This window comes from Penaeus japonicus, unplaced genomic scaffold, assembly GCF_977035675.1.
Source record: "Penaeus japonicus unplaced genomic scaffold, GWHDUDI00000001_assembly GWHDUDI00000030, whole genome shotgun sequence".
NCBI lineage: Eukaryota > Metazoa > Arthropoda > Malacostraca > Decapoda > Penaeidae > Penaeus > Penaeus japonicus.
Window position 1 is genome coordinate 35,597,818 of NW_028234432.1, and position 7,500 is coordinate 35,605,317.

The 7,500-nt window shown below is 24.0% G+C and overlaps 1 pseudogene; it reads right to left on the reverse strand.

The window, feature by feature from the left end:
• Window positions 1-2,801: 2,801 nt before the first annotated feature.
• LOC147468305 (uncharacterized) overlaps window positions 2,802-7,500 on the reverse strand; it is a 24,590-nt pseudogene continuing 19,891 nt past the window's right edge.

The window sequence follows — 7,500 nt, forward strand, 5'->3', positions numbered from 1 at the left end:
ATATATATACTGTATATATGTAGTATAAAATATATTAATAAGTATATATATAAAGTATATTATACTGGTATATGTATATATATATATATGAGTATACTAATAATAATATCTATGTAACTCGTATACAAGTAATATAATATAATTATATGTACTGTAGATATAAGTATATATGTACTTTATATAGTATATATGTATATATAAGTATATATATATAAGTATATACTATATATCATATATATGTATATATACGTATATATATATTATATATAATATACTGTTATGCTATAAACATATAAGTATTATATATACTGTATATATCTTGATATTAAGTATATATATGGGAAGTATATATATGGAAGTATATATATATACTGTTATATAATATATATACTGGTATATATATGTAACTATACTAGGTATATAATATACTGTATATATATTTGTATAAGTATATATAAGTACTGTATTACAGTATATATATATATGTATAAGTATCATATAAGTATGTATAAGTATCGATCTATACTGTATATATAAGTGATCTATACTGTATATATATAAGTATACTATATGTATCTATAAGTCCTGTCCTATATATGTATATACTGTATAAGTATATATCATACTGTATATATTATAAGTCTACTACTGTATATATAAGTATATATCTGTATAATATAACATATAACACTTAGTATATATATAAGTATATGTATAAAGTATATATATACTGTTATTATATATACTGTCATATATATGGTATACAGTATATATATATAATATATACTCTACATATATATATTACTGTATTTTTTTTTTTTTATATATCAAAACTGTATATATATAGGGGGTCATGTAGAGAGCTGCACTTGCGCTCTTGCTTTCCTAGGGAAACTAAAATCTCTACACTTCGCTTGTGGCGCCAATAATTCGGGTGGTAAAAGGGATAGCCCCTCGGCCCGGAAGTAAAGCTGATACCAAATAATAACCACAATAAGACCAAAGAGAATATGCCAAAGTGTAAGCTAGTCAGCTTCAACGTAGAAGGCTTCTCAAGCTAAAGGCACCTGTTGGCTGACCTGCAAGAAGATGTACTCTGCCTGCAGAAACCCACAAGGACCAGCTAGGCATCGAACCAGGAATGCACCTTAGTAATCCAACTGACCAGCCAACCTACGGGAGTGCATCCTAGTGAACGAGAAGACTATTGTCAAAGAATCTAAGGGCATATCCTTTGCCTACATAGAAACTCCTAAAAATATTTACAGACCACCTTGATATCTCCTCTGTGTATATACCCTGCTGTCAAGCTCAATAGTGGACAATAGTAACCTCTTTAAAAATTAAATGACCCTATCCCAAAAAATCGCAACAATAACCTGTCATACAGTCAAATAAGGTAATGTCATCGCAGATTTTAATCCAAAAAGCCACGGGGACACAGTTCACGCGAACTGAGGATATAATTGACTCGGATCTCCCCAACACCCTCATCATATGAGGGTTTCCAGAAAGCGCCGGCAAGTCATCAGGAAACCATACCAGAGGATGCAGGCGAAAAGGAACAAATTCCTGCCTAACACCAGAGTAAAACATTTATACGAAGAGTACTTCGACTCTTTCGACCTCGACCCAGTTGGGGAACACACTACATCTTTGGAAGGGAGGTTTTACAAACACTAGAACAAGCAGACGACAAAAATGCAGAATGTCATTGAAAATACAAATTGAAAGCCTAACACAAGAATGCTGGAAAACATCAGCTCCAGACAGGAAACCAGTAAAATCTACAACCAGCATACGGAATTTGTTCCTTTACAAGAGATGAGCTCGGAAGCTGCTTTTTCTAGTATAGAAGAATGGAAAAGACTAGCAAGCATAGTCGATATAGCCGAGTGAGCAAAAAAAACAAGTTTGGTCAAAAACAGAACTGGCTGCTTTCTTGAGTAGCAATTGCTAGAATCCTGGCATATGGAAAAAAGGCCAAAAAGTAGTCGCTCTACTGAAGCTAACAACGACAAGCTCAGCTTAAAAGCTACAGACCCATAAAACCCATTATGCATCTGTACAAACTCCTAAGAAACGACTTGGCCTAGCTGTTATCCCCACGGCTGAAACACTTCACTCACATACCACGCAGGGTTCAGACCGGCCGTTCTTGTTGCAGCCAGTGTTTGAAACTACCATGTCCACTGCGATGGGTATAAGCGTTAAACTCATACAGGAGCTGTGTTTGTAGACCTAACGCAGCATGTGATATAGTAAACCACCGAACCTCATTTGAAAGTGACAAAATGTTAAAAACCCAAAACAATAACAAAACTCATCTCGTCCCTCTTCGCAACCGCAGGTTCTTTGTTGAATGGCTGGGAGGAAAAAGCCTGGAGGCCCAGCGAAATGGGATCCACAAGGTTCGGTCCTGGCCCTTATCTTTTTACTATTTTATACCAATGACCAGCCTCAACCCCCGGATTGTTAACCGATTCATCTATGCTGGACGATCTTTGTTGGAAATCGCGGAACTCCTTTAATACCATTTGAAAACACACTGACCAATGGTCTAAATAGATACTCTGAGAACTATACCAGGGAGGACCTAAATGCAACACCCAACAAAGACCCAGGTTATCCACTTTCATCTGACAACACAAGGCTAATAGACAACTAAATATACATGGGACAACACCGTCTAGAAGTGTGCCAAACCCCCCCCAGGGTATATTTAGGTGTAACATTGGACGGACTCTCATGTAGACAAAACTAAATTTAAAATTCAGCACGAAAACAATTCCTCACAAATATCAACCGGAAAATGGGGGATGACCCAGAACGCCCTTAACAGACAGCACTGGCCCTGGTTTACTAGCTGCCAGAGTACTGTGCTCCTGTGTGGGCTCGCTCTGTTCCCGCACACAAATTAGATCTGTGTAAGATGAAGCCTGTAGAATAATCACAGGCGCACTCAAAGCAACCCCGTAAACATCACTCTACAGTTTGGCAGTATCGCACCACTTCAATTGGAGGGATATTGCCGTCGACAGAGGAAAATCAAAAGCAATTTAACAGACCGAGAATCCCCTCTACAACCACCAAGAGTCCCGTCGTCTAAACAAAGAAAGGGCTTCGCCACTGTTCAAACGTTAGACGACCAGAATATCTAAGGGAACGATGAGTGAGTGGAACTCAGCAGTAGAGCACATCAAATCCCACAATGCACTCGCGGAGAGACCTTTTCAAAGCGCGGCACCCAACCTAACCGGAAAGAGTGGTGCACTCTCCAGCGGGCAAAGTGTAAAATAGGGGCTAACAGTGCATCCTTGTGATTGTGGGCTGCAGACAACCCTAACTGAAACTGTGGTGTACCACAAACATGAAAACACTCCGACAGAGTGCACACTGGGCCCTGATTCTTCTGACGGAGACTTAAAAGATCTATTTGATAAGCCTTAACTTGGCTAAGTATGGTGCGACACGATTTGATGATGAATATTTATATATATATATGTATATATATATATTGATATATATATTTTTATATATATATTATATATATATATAGATTGCATATTATATTTATTATATTATCATATATATTGAATATATATTTACATATATATAGGTATATACATTGTATAAAGTATATCTTTATATAGTATATATATTATATATATATATATATTTATATCTAAATAAGAATATATATTTATAAATATTATATCTATATTATATAAGTATATCTATATTTACACAACAATGTTTTTTTAATTATCACTATATATTCTAATTATAAAGTATATTTTAGATTTGAATATTATTAGGATGTTATATTAGTTTTATATATTTAGTGATTGATAGAGATATAGATATATAGATTAGACGTTATAAGTAATTTTAGATACAACCACACACACACACATATATTTATTTTGAGTTATTATAGAGATTTATATATATATATATATATATATAAATTTATAGATATATAATGTTATAGATATATATGTACATATATGTAAATATATAGACATACACATATATTTATAGATGTATTTATGCTAAGTATATATATAGTTAGATATATGTTGAGTTAATTTATATATATATATAATATATATAGATATATACTGATATATTTATATATATATACTTATATAAAGATTTACTTTATATATAATATGGCATAATATAGTTAGATATAAATCGCTTATATAGATTAGATTGAGATATATATATATAGATTATATACGATAGTGAATAAATATATATATACTTAAATATATATAAGTATATATATAAGTATATATTATAATGTATTTATTTAAATGTACATTTTAGATATAAAAGTACACATATATATATATACTATATACACAATTTATATATATTAATTATATTTATATATATATAAATATATATATATACATACATATTGATAGATATACATACATATTTTATATTATATACATATATTATATAATTTTTAAATATATTTATATATATATATATATATATATATACATTATATAATATATATATATAATATATATATATTATAATACATATATATATAGATATATTTTTTTATATATATATATATACATACATATATATATATATATTTATGATTTAAATATATATATATATATATAAGTATACATACAATATATATATAAATAATATATTAATATATATACATAACATACATATAATTCTATACTATACATACTTCTATATATTATATATAGATACTATATATATATATATAATTACATAATATTTATATATTATATATGTATAATTTACATATATATATATTTAGATAGATATACATTACATACCTATATTATTCTTACATATTATATATATATATATATAATATATATATAATATATATTATTATCTATATACATCATATTATTATACATACAAATATTATATATATATATATATATATATATATCTATATAGAAATATACATATAATATATATATATTATACATTATTATATATATATATATTAATCTTTATACATACATATATTTCATACATCATGATTTATACATACATAAATACATTACAAACATACACAAACACAAACAGCACACACACAATATATATATTTAAATATATATATATATATATTATATATTTAGATATATATATAGATAAATACTAGACATACGTAGATAGATACTATTATACATACATAAATATTATATACTAAATACATTATTATACTTACATACATACATATATATATATAAATAACATCATACTTATATATTTATCTATATATATATATTATATATATATATATATATATACATACTTACATGATATTTTACACACATACATAATGATATATATCATACATATATATTCCTACAGTAATTATAGACAGATACATACATATATATACATAATATTATATACTTACGTATATATAATTAGACATAATTTAAATACATACATTATATATACATACATATATATATACTACTTATATATACATACTTATATATTGTATATATATAATATATATATGAGATATATATATTATATATATTTACTACAGACTTTTTATTACAGTTATTTTTTCAAACATTATATATTGTAATAACATATATATTATACATACAGATAATATTTATATTTATATATTATATATACATAATAAAAATTTTATACATTAACATAAATAATACATACATATATATTATACTTAAAGATATAGATATATATACAAACATTTATTATATATATAATATAGATATTTATATAATATTTATATGGAAATACAATTATATATACATACATATATTATATATACATACATATATATATTATACTAAATATATGACAGACATTTATATAGAGTCTACATAAGTATACTTCTATTTTTCATACACATATAGATTTAGATTTTTGATTATATATATATATTTATATATATATATAATTTATATATGTATATAGTTATAGATTCAATTATATACATTCTTGATATATACATACACATATATTTACAGACAATTTTTTAGTAGGTATACTTAAATATATATATATATATACATACATATATATATATATATATTGTATATATATGTTTATTTATATATGATACCATGATATAGACAGACATATAATCTATACATAACATATATTTACATACAATATATATATGGATACATAAATATATATTTATATATACATACATTATTATATATATATATATTATTTATTTTATTGATTTTATACATATTTCGTTATTTATATACATACTTATTTATGTATATATTACATATAGTTACATACGTATATATTTTACAGGACATATAAATACTAATTACTTATATATAATATATAGTTAGTTATATTTATATATATTTTTATTGAGAATTATATTATATAGATCCTACATATATAGATAGACATATAGATATATTTTATACTATATATATATACGACAGTATTATATATACTTACATATTTATTATACATACTATATATATTAGATATATATTATATATATATTACCCTATATATGTATTACATAGATATATTTATTATATATATATATATATATATATATATATGTATATATATAGATGATTATATTTTTATTTGTATGTATAAATTTATTTTGTATATATATAGGTATGTATATATTTATGTTTGGATATAGATAGGTATGTATAGATATATATGTAATGTGATGTATATTTTTTATGTATATATATATAACTATATATATATATATATATCTGTATATATCTATCTATATATATTGTTATACTTAAATTTATATTTATATTTATATATATATATCATATGATTCTATATGTTGTATATATTTATGAATTTATATATATATATATATTTATTTTATTTTTAGTTTGATAGTATATAGACATGTATAGTTAGATTTTGTTATTTATAGTATTTATAGTTAGATGCGAGGCATAATTATATATTATATATTTGAATATATTTTATATTTTTTTTATTTGGTATGTACATTTATATAAATATATATATATTTATATATATATATAGATATATATATATAGTAGAAAGTTTATATTAATGTATATTTATATATTTTTAGATATATTTATAGTTTTATTATATATGTTATTGAGATAAAAGTACTATTTATTTATATAGATAAAAGTTAATGTTATATATATATATATATATTTTTATATATTTATTATATCTTTATACAAGTATATAATATATAAAAGTAATATATATTATAAAAAGTACTTTCATTTATTTTAAACGGTCTAAAGAAATAGATAAAAGTACATATATATATATAAAGTATAATATATGTGTAAAAGTAAATATATATATATAAAAGTACATATATAATATATATAAATATATTTATAAATATTTATATATATATACTAAAAGTAGTATATATAAAAGTACATATATATGCATATAAAAGTACATATTTATATATATATATATATATATATATATGTTATA